At 40.5% G+C, this 19,445-nt stretch overlaps 1 long non-coding RNA gene across 1 annotated transcript; it reads left to right on the top strand.

Moving 5' to 3' along the window:
- The first annotated feature begins 1,693 nt into the window (after nt 1-1,693).
- Nucleotides 1,694-11,648, top strand: LOC120440358. The gene is made up of 3 exons (XR_005613181.1): nt 1,694-2,065; nt 8,007-8,089; nt 9,833-11,648. It is a non-coding gene; the product is annotated as an uncharacterized LOC120440358 (long non-coding RNA).
- The last annotated feature ends 7,797 nt before the right edge of the window (nt 11,649-19,445 follow it).

Here is a 19,445-nt window from a genome sequence, read left to right as displayed (position 1 = left end):
TCTACACCACACTGTAAAAGCAGAGAGAGAGAGTCATGAGTATATGCTTTTTCTATAGGTCTGTATAGCACACATCAGAAAACATTGTAGCACTGGTGTAAAATTGTACACACATTCACATACCTTCATGTGGTTATAGTCTGTTATCGTGTTGGGTTTCCTCTTTCTGCCGTCACCGATCGTCACGTCTTGGTGCATGGAACTTAGAACACACACAGTCTTATTTTTTTTAGGTGCATAAATTGTCAAGGAGACACTGCCACTTCTAAGCACTGAAGTGGAGAATACCTCTCGCTTTGCAGTATCTTTTGCAAGTTGAGGAAGTTCACGCCGGACTTTATTCACCGTGCCCAGTAACGTTGTTTTGCGCTGCAGCAGTCTGTGCGACAGTAACAGTGAAGTAAAGAAATTGTCTGTTGTGACATTTCTAACATCATCCAAAAACGGCTCCATCAGTTTCATGACCACGTTCTCTGCCAGCCTCTGTCCCTTCTGACGACTGGGGTCCTTTCCCAAGTAAGGAGATGCACTGCAGACATATTTGGTGTCCAAATCCGTTGCCATCCAGAACTTGATCCCAAATTTGTCTGGCTTGGTTGCAATATACTGTGTGAATGGACAGTGAAGTGAAGCACGAACGATTTGCTACTGCACTGGGCATTCCAATGTCCTCCTCTACCCACACAGTGCCGTCTTTTGCCGTGTGGCTCTGGCTGGGCTTCCCAGTACCACGGGGCCTCTTCCGTGGAGGCATGTTGGGTTCTTGTTCCGTCTCCTTTTCAGATTCTTCTGAGGAGGTATCAGTGGCCTTCTGGACAAATGAAACCTCTCCTCCATCAGAATCTGCTTCGTCCATTTCCTGAAGCAAGGCCAAAGCCTGTTGCGCGGAGAGGTTCTTCCTGCGTGGCAGTGATACGGAGGCCATCCTGATGTGCGTTCTCAGAAATGCGAACAAGAAATGATTCTCCCGCCTGGGTCGGTCTGCTTTTATGCACAGCACTGTGCTGTAGTCAAGCAATGCCACTCCCTCACATACACATTGACAATGGAACAATGGAAGATCTGTGCTGAGAGTCAAGGAAGGTGTGAATGTGTGTCTTTTATATTTGCAGGTCAGTCAATGTGTGGGATATTTTGTATAGGTACAGCAGGCATTTCTGAAAGTTGTAACACAGAGGTTTGGCCTGACTTGTGGATCTGAGCAACTCTGAGTGAGCAAATGCAAATGTGCCAGGCCTCAAGGATAATGGGTGGTTTGCACAACAAAAGCTGGAGGAGAAACGAGCTGACGACCTGTGAAAATCTCAGCAGGGGTGCTTAACACCTCGGCACTTGCACCAGAAAATAAAAAACCCAGTAATTCTAGTAGGTGTTGGGTTTAGGGAAGTTAAGCAAATTTGCGCAGGTTTAGTAAATCTAGTGTTAAATGTTCATTTGAGATATGACCATTGCAAGTTCCTGTTTTCATAGTTTAGCAAGACGCTTACTTCTGTTTTTCTGCATACCTAATACACACAATTTAAGTTCATTGAAAGGTCGTATGTCTATGTATGGTATAGGTGGAAACACACACACACACACGGACAGGCGTATACATTGCTCACACACACATGCTTGCCTTAAAACTGTCACGTGGTTAACTGAATTATGTGTATCCTCTGTTGTCAGTAAAAGAGTGAGGCGGACGCAGAGGAGTTGGAGTTGCTTGGACAGGCGAGTCACAGCACTGCTCTCCAACGCTCCCCTTGCAAGTAAAATGTACAATAGTGTCTGTGTGGTTGCTTTCAGTAACAGGTTCTGTTTACCAGCAGGCTTGATTTAAACCCAACATATTTTTGGTCCTTCGAGCCCGGGGATCCAATACACTGCCCATCTGACGAGGGGGGTGGGAAAGACGCACCGAAGTCCATGCATGGCCAGGATGCCTAGGAGCTCCTGTTGACAGACCTGGGATACAAGATTCGCCACCAGGCCGGTGTCGTAGGGTCGGACCCAGCCCCCTTGGCGGACATCGGTTGATGGGTTCCACAGACTGTTACTGCGACCAACACACGCACCTTAAAGAGTAAGTTGACTGAGAGCGACTCTATAACTCAAAGAAGTCCAGACGCTTTTCTTTGCAAATTCCTTTGACGACTCTATAACCGTGCGCGTGTTGTAAAAGCAGCTTTCACTTTGGCTACTCCGCCGTTAAGGAGGGTTTGGATTCTCCGCCGTTTGGGGCGTTGAGAGTTTCCAAAGGCAACCTAGGTTTGGCTACTCCACCATAAGGAGGTGTTCGGCTACTCCGCCGTAAGGAGGTGTTTGGTGACTCCACAGTAAGGAGGTGTTCGGCTACTCCGCCGTAAGGAGGTGTTCGGCGACTCCGCCGTAAGGAGGTGTTCGGCTACTCCGCCGTAAGGAGGTGTTTGGTGACTCCACCGTAAGGGAGGGGAGCTGCTTTTACAATACAGGAGTGAATGAGAGTGAGCTTGCGAAAGCTTCCCAAGTGTGTCTTGGGTTGTGGTGAAATCGTCCTGAGTGTGTCTTGGGTTTTGGTTGCTCCACCGATAAGGGCGTTGAGGCTTTCACGAGTCTAAGTGTGTCTTAGACACTAGGCCTAGAAGTGTGAATGAGTGAATGTGTGTGTGATTGTCACTAGCCGTAGTGGCTTGAAACCCTGTTCTGAATCACGTTGTTTGTGATGAACACCAATTGTCATAATGGGTAAAGCAAACAAGTAAGACTGCCCCTGAAGGGGTTAAAAATAAAATAAAATAAATAACCGCAGTATGGCAGCATGTAGGCTATATGTAGGCCGTTGGTAGAAAACAAAGTGAAATGTTGTTGGTAAGAAATTGAGTAAAAGACAATAATAAATACCAGTTAGGATCATAGAAACCTGATTGTATCATCAGCCAAATGAAAGTAGGACTAAAAGTTGAAAAGGGTTGGAAATAGACCCGACCGAATTCTAAAGGTCTAAGTACAAGAGGAATAAAGTGAAATAAACAAAAGGCTACATTGAATTAGGGCTTAACTGTAATGTATTCAAACAGATAATAGCAAGAATATCAACTGTAAACTGGTATTAATAATGAAACATAGCTGGGATGAAAACCATGCTTAGAATTTCATATTAAATGAAATGGAGAGATTTATAATGTCTATTAAAGTTTGTCATCACTCAGCCAAGGAAAGTGTGTGAAAAGGAAAATGTCTCCAACTTGGGAAAGGGTGAAACTGCAGATCACCCGCAGCCCTTGGTGGATACAAACTGTAAAATAAGTAGAATATTGTAATGTATTATTGCTGTTGTATAAATATATGATAGCAATAATAACGACAAAATAATAATAATAATGTGAAGAGACACCTTAGTCGGTAATGACCTGGGTAATTGCTAAAAGTAGTCTGCATCAAGCTTAGGGTAGCTCAAATTAAGTAAAATGACATATGAGGTGAAGCAAAGAGAGCATAGAGGCACTTGACCTGCTTGAAAACCTGCTCTTCTAGATGACACATTGTTGAAATATAGAGTAAACCTATACAGACAACTAATATGCTAAACCCTGTGTACAACAGCTAACGCCACTAAATGGAAAATGGTGAAGCTGAATTAAATCTATGATCACTTCTAAGCAGTTACACTGAGACATGGATGTTTTTGAATTTTCAGAGCAGGAACTGCATGAGAACACATCAGAAGGGAAACAGAGCTACTGTAGCCTATTTAGCTCAAGCATGCAGCTGTCTGTGAGCATTTCTTTAACACTAAACTACAGTACAGGGTTTTTTTTCTCTCTCACTCATTTGTCTGTAGCAGCAGCTTTATTTGCATCCTGACTCATGCGTGTAAAACGTTCATAACTTTGTGGTATTATAGTTTACTGTCCATATGCAAAATCATCCAGTCAGTTTCTGGTGCACTGATCAATGTGACGGTGAATCAGCTGTTACCATTGCCAACACTTTCAGGTGAACAGCTACAGTTACAGTTTCCAGAATACCTGGAAAGAATAGGGCGATAAACCAGATTAATGATTTCCAGTAAAGGTCAAGATAGAAATTTACATCAATATACTGATGATTCTATACAGAAACCGCTTCATTGAAGTATTTTCTATACATATTGAGCTTTCACTATGTCATCTGTTACACCTGTGTTGTCTCTTAGGTGGAGTTCAACAACAGCAATATGTTGTTTGTTTTTGTTTGTTTGTTTGTTTGTTTGTTGTTTTCTTGGGTTGAAAAGTAGATAAATACATAAATAAATTTGTGATCATACCTGTGGATCACGGTGGCACATAATAATTAGTCATATGATTTACTAATGCAGATGAAGCACAAGTTTATTCTAAAGTGCAAAGAGAACAAAGAAGAACAGCACCTTGAGTTGTGTCTTACTTCCCGTGTTATTTTGGTGGCTGTTGTTCTCTGTGTCATGTGCTGAGTTTTTGTGCAGGTTGTCTAACTCTTTCTTTGATAAGTTGTCTGAGTAAGAATAATCGTTACTTCTGAAGTGGCTCTCATCATGCAACCTTAATGATGATAAGTTCAAAGCCAGCTGAGAGCTTTGTTGTCTCCTTTGTTTTAGGTGATAAGGCAGAAAAATTAATAACTAGTTTCTTGTCTTAAGTGTAGAGGCAAAACAAAAAAAAAGTCTAACACTCTGGTTAAATGAAACTATGCTATTTCTCCATATGTGAATAGAATAGAACAATCCTTTAATTGCCCCACAAGGGGAAATTTGGTTGTAACAGCAGCAGCAGAAAAGCACATATACAAACAGCACTGAAACACACGCAATTTTTGCAGAAAACATTGGTATCATGGAAAATAGTTACACAAACAGAGTGCTGTACAGTTATTAAGATTACAGTACAGGTCTTTTTATATATATAGATTGAGAAAAATAGTGTGCAAGTTATAACAGTTGTAGTTGTTTGGTTGATTAGTGCAAATTGGAGTGCTGATGTAAACATCTATGTTTGTAAGAATCAGTTTTGATTTGAAGTCTGACAGCTGCAGGGAGGAAGGACCTGTGGAAACACTCCTTTGGGCATTTAGGATGCAGCAGTCAGTCACTGAAGGAGCTCTGCATTTCAGAAACATTACATGCATGGGCTGGGAGACTCCATACAAAAAATATATGAATATATCTCTTTATATTCGTGCAGTATTTATTTACTCACAAAACACATTCTTTTTATTTGCCGGTGTGACGTGTTTAATCTTAGTTTACTTAGTGCTTTATTTAACTCTGAAGTGTCATTAACTGACCCATGCTGGGGTTTTTACACTGTAAAAGGAAGAATGATTAACTGATGTTTGCGTTTTGTGATCGCATGAAGTGTTTTGCCAGTATTTGATGTTATTTTACTACTATAGCTATTAGTTTCATGCATCGACACTAACATGACTTACTGTATAACAGGTCACTGAACTACACTTTTGTTCACTAACAGATATTAGTGCAAACCATATCTCTTGCTGACACATTTAGCTCAGGAAACACACACGTCACTGTTGAAGCTGCAGTGAGTGCAAAGGAGGAAGCCCTCCTGAGAGCACAGAAACAGGGGGGAGGTAGCAGCAGTGGGATAACACCTCGACACATTAGGGTTCAACCCCCTCTCAAAACTTTTTTGTAAAAGCATGTATGCTCAGGGGAACTTGAGACCCAAGAGCTTAAAAGGAAAAAAGTCATGACTCATGAGTGCAAATAATCTGCCAGATGGAGACCCTGTATGACAAAGGAAACCACACCCAGTACCCTGATGGATTTTCAGTGAACTCCTGGTGGTAGTTTATGAATACAACTGCTCACCCGAACAATAAGACAGACTGCTTTGTGTGTGTGTTCATATGCCTTTGTCTCCACACACATCTAGACTGTGGCCATACAACATTACAGAGAACAAGACTGTTTGTCTACTGGCTATGGCGGCCAACTTCTCGACACTTTTAAACCTCACAGGATTGGTCACCTGCCCGGCCAGTAACATGGACTGTTTGGAAGAGACGGACTTACTGGCCCGGCCTCAGGTGTCAGACCCACTGCCGGACATAATATTGCTAAAGAAGCCGGGCACAGCCCAGCTGCCTGTGTGTGTGATAAATAATGGATCACCAACGATAGGAGAAATGACACAACACAAACCATCTTCATGTTTTGCCCTCTAGAGAAGGAAACCAGGTGTATTGGTTGCCGTACAAACACGAACTGTGCCCACAATTCAACCTCTAGGGCGAAAGAATGCATGTTCAACTCATCGTATAGGATGACATTCAAAACTTCAGCCAAAAGGAGCGAGTGCCTGTTCGAGAATTGCACCCAGCTGAAAGGGATCAGATCATGTTTTCTTCATGGACAGACTGGAGCATCACCCTTCTACACGCCGAAGACGCAGTGCAGACGGACTGACTGCGCAGACGGATGTGCCGTACCAGTTCCTCATTTGGAGAGTCGGAGCGACGTTTGGTCAAAGCCTGTTTCCGTGGGTCGGCCTGGGAGAGGTACGAGACCACGTTGAAATCAACCGTTATGTGTTGATGAGACACATAAGCCTGACCAAGGCCCTAGGAAAAGCCCTTGAAGAAGACCAGAAAGCCATAAGGACGATGGTACTGCAGAACCGACTGACACTGGACCTGATAACAGCATCACAAGGAGGAGTGTGTAAGCTCATTGGAGAGACATGTTGCACGTTTATACCTGATGGGTATACAACTGGAGGAGACATCTATGAAGCACCGCAGAACTTAACCACCCTGCAGAGATATGTTGCAGATCACACACCAGGAGGGGATGCGCCACAAGGCTGGACAGCCGGGTTGACGTCCGGACCATTGTGGCATTTATGCTCAGAAACATATATTTTGTGCTAAGATATATAAATATATAATCATTACCTTTATGTGGCCTAATATGGCTATCATTATGTAGAAAGAACCAGACAGTCAGAGGATTTATTTCCAACCTTCTAATATTTCCAGTATCTGTGTCTGTGCTGACAAAATGTGCTATCTTTATTTAGAATGTAGCTTAGTGCAGAGAGCTATGTTATACATTGTTCTTTTAAAACTGTCACGTGGTTAACTGAATTATGTGTATCCTCTGTTGTCAATAAAAGAGTGAGGCGGACGCAGAGGAGTTGGAGTTGCTTGGACAGGCGAGTCACAGCACTGCTCTCCAACGCTCCCCTTGCAAGTAAAATGTACATTGGTGTCTGTGTGGTTGCTTTCAGTAACAGGTTCTGTTTACCAGCAGGCTTGATTTAAACCCAACACAGCAGATAAAGAGTTTGGGGGAAAATTTTGTCATCATCTGATAATGTTTGTGAGATTACCTCTGAAGATAACCTTTGCCAATTTAAACAAAGATTGCAGGTAGAAAAAAAAATAATTACAGCAGTTGAGTCAACACGGTCAGACAAGTTTGCATTTCCCCCCTTCAGGTCCTCTCAGAATTCTCTGGAATTTCCACAGAGAGGAGTTATTAAGTCATGGCAATGCATCATTTATTTTCTCCAGAATGCATTTTAGCACAATAAACACTCAGTTGTTTTTTCAACATTGCAGGAAGTCCAGCTTTCGTGTTTATACGTCAAACATCTTCTCCTTTACTGTTTGTGCAGATTTTGTGGTTGACACGTTATAAATGAACACATATTGAAAAATAAGTCCATTGCTGTCCACAGTTGTAAACTAATTAAACTGTGAACATTTTTCTGTGTTTTTCATAAAACTCAGGTTGCTTGAAATTGATATTCTGAATGTTACCAATCCCCCTACACCCTCCCAGTTAAGCAACAGCCTCCGAAACCAGCTGAAAAATAAAGGTATTGAGGAAATGCCAGAAAACTGCAATTCCTACAAAGACCACTTGAAGCTAACAGCAAAACCGAATCAGTGCCTATAGACTCCTGTGTTAAAATGTCTACGTTTATAGCTTTAAAAAAACCTATTTTACACACTTCTATGAAAACATTTTAAGTCTCTGTGGATAATTTCTCCCTTCATAGGCTGGCTGGCTTTTCTAACCCTCCACATGGATGATGGTGTTGGGGACATGGCTGTTTTGATTGGCAGGTGTCTAGACACCACAGTAAGTGTCACAGCTACAATTTGGAGTGATAGATTTAGACTTTTCTGCTGTGTTTGTAGTTTTCATGTTCTCTGAAGTATCGGGGCATGAATGTTCAGACTAAGAATATTGTGGTGAGCTCAGGAGTTACTAAGGTGAGAACTCACAGAAACACTTGAGCTTCAGGTGTCACAATAACCCCTGCATTTAAGGTGGCATTAAGCAGTTCATGTGTTAATTTACACCATAGATACACTAAAAATCATCATAGAGTTCACACTGTGAAGCTGGATTTTAAGCTGGATTTTGTTTTAGAGTTGCTCCATGTTGTAAATTAGCCTTAATACATAAAGTGTTTCATGTACACTTTAACACTGCAGTTCTGAGGTGGTCATTAACCCCACAAAAAGCTTCACCGATGGTGCAACATCTCTTTTCAACAACACTTGTAAACAACAAAAGAACACTATGGTGTTGGCAGTAGTGTTGGTCAAGTTACTTGAAAAAAGTAATCAGTAACTAATTACTGATTACTTCCCCCCAAAAGTAATCCCGTTACTTTACTGATTACTTATTTTCAAAAGTAATTAATTACTTAGTTATTTAGTTACTTAGTTACTTTTTAAAAACACGATTTACAACCTGAATAGGTGATAAAGCGATAGATCTTTCATCCCAATTCTACTTTTTCTGCATAATCCATCATACAAAATGTAATCAAATGGAAAAGTCTCTTTTTAAAACTTGTTTTATTAGTTTTAATCTTTTAACTTTATGCATCAAGCAAAAATTAAATTATATGCAACATTCTCTGACTGGAAGAAATTTGTTTAACATTTAAACCTATTTTCTGCACATTCCAGCACATAAAATAAAATATGTTTTTGTGTTTACACTCACTCTTTCAAATAGATGCAAGTAAAACACAGCAGAAAATAAATAAAATCAAAGACTAGCGGTCCTGTTGCTCTATTTTCACCTATAAACCAGGAGTGGGTTAGGCGGAGGTTTACCCTGGTGCAGGTGTGCCGCAGCGGTCAGTGGAAGAATCCGCGAGTTTCTCTGTGAATTTCACATTACAGTCGTAGCGCACTCGGTGCTTGCTTGGAAGTTTAGGGGTTTAAAAAGAAGTTTTCTTCCCACGCAGTGAACAGTGGACACTAATGTTTTTGTCACTTTTTATGGAATCAAACTCAAAATAAGGTCAGTACTTCCACGCTTTAAACGCTGCACGCTCAAACTCTCTCCCTTGATCTGCAGACAGCTGTTGTCACGAACGTCGCACTCGCTTACGCCACTGTCATGAGACATTCTCGCAAAAAATCACGGTTTTAGTAACGCAGTAACGCAGCGTTCCTACGTGAAAGTAACGGTAATCTAATCACCGTTTTTGCAATAGTAATCCCTTACATTACTCGTTACTTGAAAAAAGTAATCAGATTACAGTAACGTGCCCATCTCTGGTTGGCAGTAACAAAACTATGACAGCTGCATAACTATAACAGACACAGTAAACACAGTTCCCTTAAACTCAACAACAAACTGTGTTCCAAGGCAGGAGATTACAACAAACTGCTCCCAACATGCCACAATATTTCTGGTTGTGTGGTTAACTGTTCTAACACGACCTCCAAGAAGTTTATGGTTTAGCTGTGATGAATGAAATTCAGGTATTTTTTAAAAATCTAGAACTCCACGTTTTATCCAGTAAATAAAGCATTCATTTATTTATTTGCTTGTTTGTTGATTGCTTGTTTGTTTCAGGTGTTTCCTACATAATCCAGATGGGGCGAGGACCATCGAGGGAGAACGGGAGGTCACAGTGTTTTACATTTTGGTTGTAGGGGCTGCCTTAAACTTCATTAGCAGAAGAAGATAAGAGATGTTGGAAACACTTTCTTACACAGCTGGGAACTCTGTGTTGCAACCTTTAAAAATTCATATGTGGCTTTGACATGTGTGTCAATTTGGGAAAATTAATCACAAGTACAGCAGGGCTGGAGGGAACACAAAAAGTAAGGGATTACAGTCAGTATACACTTTGACAGATCCAAGATACACATCTCCGAATCAAATAGTTCAACTGAAACACATTGACGAGAAAAGAAAATTCACAAACTGGTCTTTACAAAGCCACATCATCTGTTTGCAGCAAGACAGCTCATGCCTCCACATGACTAGAACCTACTTGTAGTGAAAGAAGACATGTCATATCAGCTGCCAATACAGGTGAGGGATGCAAGAGAGCTTTGACATTTTCAAAAACCTTGACTTTTGAACTCAAGAGGTCATTGAGGGTCATTGCAATTTGCAACTGCTGCAGAGAAGCTTCTAAAAAAGTACCCCACCATGCTAAGTTCTGTCTTTGAGGACTTTTGCTCCCACTAGACAAACAACCTATCCCAGACAGGTAACAGTAGCAATAGAAAACTCACATTTGGCCAAATTCACAGTCAAACAATACACGTGCTGCCTGCAGATGTTTTTTTCCAAATTCTGTTAATCATATGACCATATCATCAAGTTATGCAGCACAATCAGAAAGAATAGTCACCACATGGTTCATAAGCCACTGGAATGTTGCTGGGATATTACGCAAACCAAAAGGCATCACCTTTTAGGAAGTGAGACTGGTAAATTTTGTGGGAGCAGCTTGGCTCTAGGAAACAGAGGGACCTGCCAGCATCCTTAAATTTACTCACAAATTTGGCTAATGAATGGCAACGGAAACACATCTGCTTTTGTGACAGAGTTTAACTTTCTGAAATCTGTCTAAATGTGGGTTTTGTTTTGTTTTTAACTAGTAAACAGAGATATCCAGCTGGATTTGGAGTTTTCTGTTCTGTTATCTAGCATGTGTTGAATCGCTTTCTCCAGCTGTTCTCTCTTATCAGGGAAAACACAGTAAAAGCGTTGCTTGATGTGTTGAGCATCTCTAACATCTATATACTGCTCAATGAGGTGTGATGAGGTATCAGAAAAAAAACTGTGATCAATGAAACCTGTTGTTGGCGCTTACCCTCATCCAAGCGGCCAAGAAACAACTGTTTGGTGGAAGCGCTCTAGAGCACCTTAGGTTCGCAGATGGTAATGTTTTTACCACTGATTTGGTTGCAATGGAATGCAAAGGTTAAGTTGCTTGACAGTGATAGCCTGGCACAAGTTACCAGACTTTGAGGTCTTATAGAGACAAATCTCTTAAAATGAGACCAAAAGAAATAATGGTAGATCCATCTGCATGTCTGTCAGACACCTATATGTAATGCTACACCCTCATAGGATACTTTGAAGAAACTTTCTCTGAATTTAACAGGGACCACAACTTAAATGACCAATATTCTCAAACAGTCATCTCCTTGCACAAGTCATCTGCGCACCAGGACATTGGACTGCACAAAGTACCCTTGAGCTATACTTTTAAAAACTTTTGCAGGGGCAGGAGTCCAAAACAAACCTTAAGAGGGGGATCAGACTTCTGAACCAACTCACTACAAAAAAGATAGATAAGAGACAGAGGTAATGCTACATATTTCACTACAGTTTCTATGTCCTTTTATCACTTTGTTTTTTCAACGCATAGCTCTAGTTACTGTACAAAGAGGAAACCTCTCAATCTCATGTTCAGACAGCACACACCTTCTCCAGCAAGGTTGTTTCCCAGAATTATGCCAACTCCCTCCACAGGTAGGGCTGGACACATCCCAAAGTCAATTTTTCCCATGAATCAAACTGTATGCTCGATTCATTTTTGTGCACTGGTACCGAAAAACACTCATACCCATTTCATGCATCCTGTTTATATCTGAATAGAGAAGAGAAGGAGAAGAGATTGACAAACAAAAGTAAGTAATTACATAATTTGAAATATTACCTGGCACACAATTTTTAAATTGCTCCATTTCTACTAAATTAGATAAATTTGATGAAACTGTACCAGCACAGAACAGATAAACTCCATGAGTCTGATATCCCTTCTTCCTTAAATTCACTAAATATTGTCAATATGCTACTTCTGAAGTGTGTGTGTGTGTGTGTGTGTGTGTGTGTGTGTGTGTGTGTGTGTGTGTGTGTATATGAAGCATAAGCCTCCTGAACTTTGTCTGTCAACACACTGAAGTCACACCATCCTCACTGATCATCACACCATCCTCTGTACTCCTACACTTCCCATTTGCTTTCTCATTTTTCAACCTCCAATTGTTTTAATTTGTTTCATTTTTTCTCATATTGAATTGTTAGTGACTCACTAGTTGCAGCAGTTGGCTCATGTTTGCCAACATTTTCCATGGAAGTGATCTGTTTTACCACCAGTTTGCTTACTTTTATATTTTCTTATTAATGTTGTCTCAGTTTTTTTTTTCTTTTCTCAATTTCAAAATGCTCAGATATTTTCTACGGCTGATCCTTTGTGCATTGATCAAGTAATTTCAGTTATGAAGACTGGATAAAATGGTCTACCAAAGACCGTCAAAAACAATTACCTATAAGCAATGAAACACTCAAGCAAAAAAGCCTAAACAGAAGCCCCAGGTACACCACCCATTCATTCATGTGTCTAACCATTTTTCCCCACTTGGCGACACACCCGTCAACGAACAATGATTGTTGGCATGTTTTAACTCACATCAGCAGTAATGACCCCCAGTTACCCCCAGACACCAGCAACCATAGTCAGCTGCCTTCTGGGGACCAGAGCAGGCGACACTGGAAGTTTAAAGCTGCTCGCTAAAGGTAAACGTCAAGTTTTAACTCACATCAGCAGTAATGACACCCGGTTACGTCAATCTGACGTCCATAAAATTAATACTGAATCTGTGTGTAACTTTGTCAAAAAAAAAGTCCAACTCTGTCGTTTCTTCTGGTCCCCTCTCCAATCAGACCAGGAGTGACATGTTTAGCACTCCTTAAATTGCTGTCTGTGGTGTCTAAAAAAAGCATGTGAGCTTCATAGATAATTAGCAAACTTTCTGGAGGAAACCTGGTCTTGTTAGGAGAGATGGCATCCATCCCACTTTGGATGGAGCAGCTCTCATTTCAAGAAATATGGCCAAAGTGATTAAACCCTCCAAAACGTGACTATCCAGAGTTGAGACCAAGAAGTAAAGTTGCAGTCTTACACGCCTCTCTGCAGCTTCTCTCCACCTGTTATCCCCCCCCAAAACCCCATCCCCTAAGAGACTGTCTGCTCAGAAACAACAACAAAAAAAAACCTAACTAAAAACTGGATAATTAAATGTTAGGTCTCTCTCTTCCAAGTCCCTGTTAGTACATGAATTAATAATTGGTGGTGTTCATACATCTCGCTGCATTAAATATTACTTATTATAAATCTCAGGCTCTCTTCCACAGCATGTCTTTTGTTCTGTCTTTCTCCTCTCACTCCAACTGACCTTGGCAGATGGCCGCCTCTCCCTGACCCTGGTTCTGCTGGAGGTTTCTTCCTGTTAAAAGGGAGTTTTTTCCTTCCCACTGTCGCCAAAGTGCTTGCTCATAAGGGGTCATATGATTGTTGGCATTCTGTTTTATTCGTATTATTGTAGGGTTATTACCTTACAATATATAGCGCCTTGAAGCATATGTTGTTGTGATTTGACACAATATAAACAAAACTGAATTGAATTGAAAAAGCAAAACAAGCTCTTTCACAAAAGAAATAGCCAACTGAAGCCTAGCATTCAGATTGTTACTTGTATGGCGTTCTTACACACTCTAAATCAGTGGTTTAAAAAAGCAACTGGAAACAATAAGTTGTTCCCACGTTCCCCACTACACTACCACAGTGGATTCCTACAGGTTACCTATGAAACCCATTATACAAACACCTAGCAGATGAATCTTATTCTAACACCAAACCATTCACAAAGAACCAAGTGCTGTACAAGAAAATAAACCAGATGAGCAAAAAGACTGACCAAACTAGTGCGTTCTTCACCAACCCACAAATCTATATGGATCTCCCAGACTTGCTCTAGTGACAACAAATAAGCCTTTCTAATAGTCACCCAAACCAGGCCGAAACCCAATAAACAAGTCTTTTTTGCCAGTTTTAAAATGGACAAGCCCTCATTTTCACAAACCAGGTCCAAGTTTAGACAAAAAAACAGGGAGACCACACAGATAATCAAGTGCAACAGTAAAAAAAAAAAAAAAAAAAAAAAAAATCATGAATTTTATCTAAAAAGAAAGATACAATGGCTAAACCCTTGAAATAATCTGCCAGGGAGAAGAGAGCAAATGTTATTCATCAGGCTTCTGCACCAGTTTGAGGTCACTACGAGTATTAAAATCACAACCTCCAGTTGTTTAATTTGTATCATTTTTTCATATTGCATTGTTAGTGACTCACTAGTTGCACCAGTTGGCTCATGTTTGCCAACATTTTCCATGGAAGTGATCTGTTTTACCACCAATTTGCTTACTTTTACATTTTCTTATTAATGTTGTCTCAGTTTTTTTTTTTCTCAATTTCAAAATGCTCAGATATTTTCTACAGCTGATCCTTTGTGCACTGATCAAGTAATTTCAGTTATGAAGACTGAATAAAATGGTCTGCCAAAGACAGTCAAAAACAATTACCTATAGGCAATGAAACACTCAAGCAAAAAAGCCTAAACTGAAGCCCCAGGTGCACCATCTGGGGTGTCTTTTGTCCTGTCTTTCTCCTTACACTCCTACTGACCTTGGCAGATTGCCACCTCTCCCTGACCCTGGTTCTGCTGGAGGTTTCGTCCTGTTAAAAGGGAGTTTTTCCTTCCCATTGTTGCCAAAGTGCTTGCTCATGAAAAATAAATCATGAATTTTATCTGAAAAGAAAGCTAAAACAAAGCAAAAAAGGAGCTTATCTGCCGGGGAGAAGAGAGCAAATGTTATTCATCAGGCCATCTTTAAACAATTAGCTCAATGGCAACAGCTGTGATTTCTCCTAGGACACAAACCAGAGAGAGAATGGGAGGAATTGTCACACACTAGTTTACAGTGTTTTATCTTTTGATCGTTGGAGTTGCCATAAACTTAAACACCAGCTAAAGTAGACAGGTGTTAGAAACACTTTAGGTTTTTCACACAGCTGGGAGTTTTTTTTATAAGTGGTCTTGACATGAGCATCAGTTTGGGTAAACTTTTCTGTGAGTCACAAGTACAGAGGGACCGATTAGTTCAACAGTAAATTTCAAAAGAATTTTTGTGTGTCAAGTATAATACAGACACTAGCAAGAGGGTGGTAGAAACACTGGAGAAATGTAAATGTAATATTTATTGAGCACTCAAAAAAATGACTCTTTGAATGAACATAAAAAAATCATGGGAAAAATTTCCACGTGATTACATTGCTTTATTTTAGCATCATGCAAATCCGTGATTCCAACTTAATATACTTGAGTTGTACTAACTTAATTAATTAAAGAGGAATCAATTCATTTACTGCAGTTGAGTCCAACTTAATTTAATATAGTTGATCCAACCCATGCAAATTATGTTAGTCTGACAAAAATACTTAATGCTAATAGAAAGCAATTTATTATTGTGTGGAAATCTTTTCCATAACTATTTTAAGTTCATTTAAAGAGTTATTTTTTTTCAAGTGTTCAACAGAGTCTAGAGTCTGGTTAACATAACATTTTAATGGATTTATAACGATTTCCACTCCATCAATCAATCAATCAATCAATCTTTATTTATAAAGCACTTTTCATACAAAACAAACTGTAGCACAAAGTGCTTTACATGGTTAAAAGCAGCCCACCCCACCCCACCCTCCCACTCATTCCCCGCACTGTCATTAACAGAAGCGGTCATGATACACACACCCCCCACACACACACACACACACACACACATACATACACACACACCCTAAAGAGTAAAATTGGGCTGGGTACGCATTAGCCAAGTGAGGAAACACTATCACAGGGAGCCGTCTGCACTGGGGCCGGTCACAGACCGCAGCCTCCAGGTTGGGCACACAGCAGGAGGGAGGCAAAGAAGCCCCCAGCCAGTCTCAGAGGACCCACAGGGCTCCAGCAGCCACGGTCGATCACAGCCCCGGTGCAGAGAGCCCCTCCGAGGAAACACTGGAGATATGACCTAATAAGAATATAAACAGGATAAAAGATAAAATAAATAAGAGTGGGATATAATATAAATATAAGTATAAACAGAGTAAGAAGATAAAAATGAATAAGAATACAATCAATAGGTATTAGGTAAAACTAAATTAATAATATAAATAGAATAACAGGATAGAATAAATAAGCATTAAATAAATAAGCATTAGTTAAAAGCTAAATTGAAAAGGTGGGTCTTGAGCCTGTTTTTAAAAACATGTACGTTCTCTGCGGCCCTGAGCTCCTCCGGCAGGCTGTTCCACAGACGAGGAGCATACCACTGAAAAGCTGCCTCTCCATGAGTATGTGTCCTGACTTTAGGGACAATCAAAAGGCCAGTACCAGAGGACCTCAGGGTCCGCGAGGGTTCGTATGGTAAAAGCAGATCTGAAAGATAAGAAGGCCCAAGACCATTAAGACATTTAAAAACCAATAAAAGAACTTTAAAATCGATCCTGAAACACACGGGGAGCCAATGCAGCGATTCTAAAACCGGTGTAATGTGGGCCCGCCTCTGGTCTTCGTCAGCACACACGAGCTGCAGAGTTTTGCAAAAGTTGCAAAGGTGAAATATTCTTTTGGGGAGACCAGAGAGCAGGGCATTACAGTAATCAATGCGACTGGTAATAAAAGCATGCATCAGCATCTCCGTGTTGGCCCGAGAGAGAATAGGGCGGACTCTGGCTATATTTTTAGATGATAAAATCCAATTTTGGTTACGTGTTTAATATGTGGGATAAAACCAAGCTCAGAGTCAAAAATAACACCCAGGTTTTTCACTTGTAGTGAAGGGCATAGTGAAAATGCCTGTAATTTAGACAAGAGTTTCTCTCTCTGAGCCTCAGGACCGATGATTAAAACTTCAGTTTTGTCCTGGTTAAGCTGTAAAAAGTTTTCTGCCATCCAAGATTTTATATCTAAAATACAGTTAAAAAGGGCATCCATTGGTCTGGTGTCATCAGGAGACACGGAGATGTACAGCTGAGTGTCATCAGCGTAACTGTGGAAGTTCACTCCATGCCTCCTGATGACGCCGCCAAGAGGGAGCATATACAAATTAAAAAGTACAGGGCCTAAAACCGACCCTTGAGGCACACCACATGTCATTTTATGGATCTTAGAGGAGCATGTATCCATACACACCATAAAAGTTCTGTCTGAGAGATAGGAAGTGAACCAGTTGTGTACAGCACCAGAGAGGCCCACCATGTGTTTCAGTCTGTTTAAAAGTATAGTGTGGTCTACTGTATCAAAGGCTGCGCTTAGATCCAGTAGCACCAGGACTGAGAGCTTTTGGGAGTCCCAGTTACATCTAATATCATTTAAAACCTTTAGGAGAGCGGTCTCTGTGCTGTGGTTCACCCGAAATCCAGACTGAAATATTTCTAGGATCTGTTTATCATTCAGAAAATCATTAATCTGAATAAAAACAAGTTTTTCTAAAATTTTACTTAAAAATGGTAAGTTGGATACAGGTCTGTAGTTATTAAAATTATTGCAATCCAAATTGCTCTTCTTCAGAAGGGCAATTTGGATTGCAATAATCTCTTAACTTTATCAGGGTTGGCAGCCTGATAGTGCGATAGAGCTGATAGAGCTATGATTACACGGCTTGATACAGAGTTCTCTTTACATTTTTGTCCTTGTCCTTTTCTTTCCAAAATTCTTGAAAAGGTAGTTTACAGCCAGTTAATGGCCTTCCTGGAAAAGCAAAATGTTTTAGAGGTTTTCCAATCTGCTTTTAAACCCTTTCATAGCACTGAATCAGCCCTTTTAAAAGTTTTTAATGACATATTTTTAGCTACTGATGCTGGGGACTATTGTTCTTGTGCTTTTAGATTTGACAGCTGCGTTTGATACAGTGAATCATGCCATTTTACTCTCTCATTTGGAGCACTGTGTGGGCATTAGGGGCAGAGCACTGGAGTGGTTCAGGTCCTACTTGGCGGGGCAAGCTTTCTGTGACGTCCTCTGCTCCTCTCTTGCGTGGTGTCCCACAGGGCTCAGTTCTAGGCCCCCTCCTCATCTCCTTATATCTGCTTCCTCTTGGTTCTATACTGAGAAAGCACGGCATTGCATTCCACTTTTATGCTGATGACTGTCAGATCTATGTCCCTCTAAAGAAAAAAGGCACATACTCTACACAGCCATTACTTCAGTGTCTCAATGACATTAAGGCTTGGATGTCTCTTAACTTTTTAAAACTCAGTGATAAAAAGACTGAGGTGATGGTTTTTGGTAGCCCCACTAAGACCCCCAATGTGTATTTAGATACCTTGGCCCAGTATGTTAAACCAGCTGTCACAAACCTGGGGGTCAAAGTGGGCTGTGATCTGAAGTTTTAAAATCAGATTAAGGCAGTGGTAAAATCTAGCTTCTTTCAGCTCAGGCAGTTGGCAAAAATAAAGCCAATTGTTTCACAGCAGCACTTTAAGACAGTGATCCACGCATTTGTTAGCACTCGGCTGGATTACTGTAATGCACTTTATATAGGGTTCAGTGCATTATATATTACCCATCCATCTACAGAGGGTGCAAAATGCCACAGCTCGTCTTTTAACTGGCACTGGAAAGTTTGAGCACATTTCTCCTATTTTACTTTTATTTTCACTTCACTGGCTGCCCATTTCTTTTAGGTTTCATTTTAAAATTCTTTTATTTGCTTTTAAAGCTCTCCATGGCCTAGCCTCATCTTATCTCTCTGAGCTGCTACAGCCTTATACACCCACCTGCTCTCTCAGGTCAGCTGATCAGCTGATCACTTTGGTCCTGTGCTGGGAATTTTAAAGTGCTTTTTAAATCAAATTGAATTGGATTGGACTTGACGGGTTAAACAACAATAAATAGCAATAGCATACACGTGGAGTGTGTGTATGTTTGTCTGCCTCTTATAACCCCAGTGGTTTTCCTGTGGTTTGAAATCTCATGGGATCTTGTGAATTTCGAGAGTCGAGGTAACTAACCACTCTTACTAGATTGTATCATGCCATCTTAACGAGAAGAAATTAAGTTGTTGAATTTCTTGCAGATTCTACATGATTTAATTATGTTCACCATAGAAACATGAAATTATTTTGTTCAAATTACAAGTTAGACTTTTGTAAATTTAACAACCACCCAATTTCAGTTTTTTGAGTGAGGTAGTCAAAACATGGTGACGATGATGATGATCCCCTGATGGCTCATTTACTTTCCACCTAGTGTAAGTCTGAACTGACAGTTCCTAATGTCACCACTTTGGTCACCAAATGTTTTCATGTTGTGGTGTGAAAAAG

This window comes from Oreochromis aureus, linkage group 5 (assembly GCF_013358895.1).
Source record: "Oreochromis aureus strain Israel breed Guangdong linkage group 5, ZZ_aureus, whole genome shotgun sequence".
Lineage (NCBI taxonomy): Eukaryota > Metazoa > Chordata > Actinopteri > Cichliformes > Cichlidae > Oreochromis > Oreochromis aureus.
This window is presented reverse-complemented; position numbering and strand designations above follow the sequence as displayed.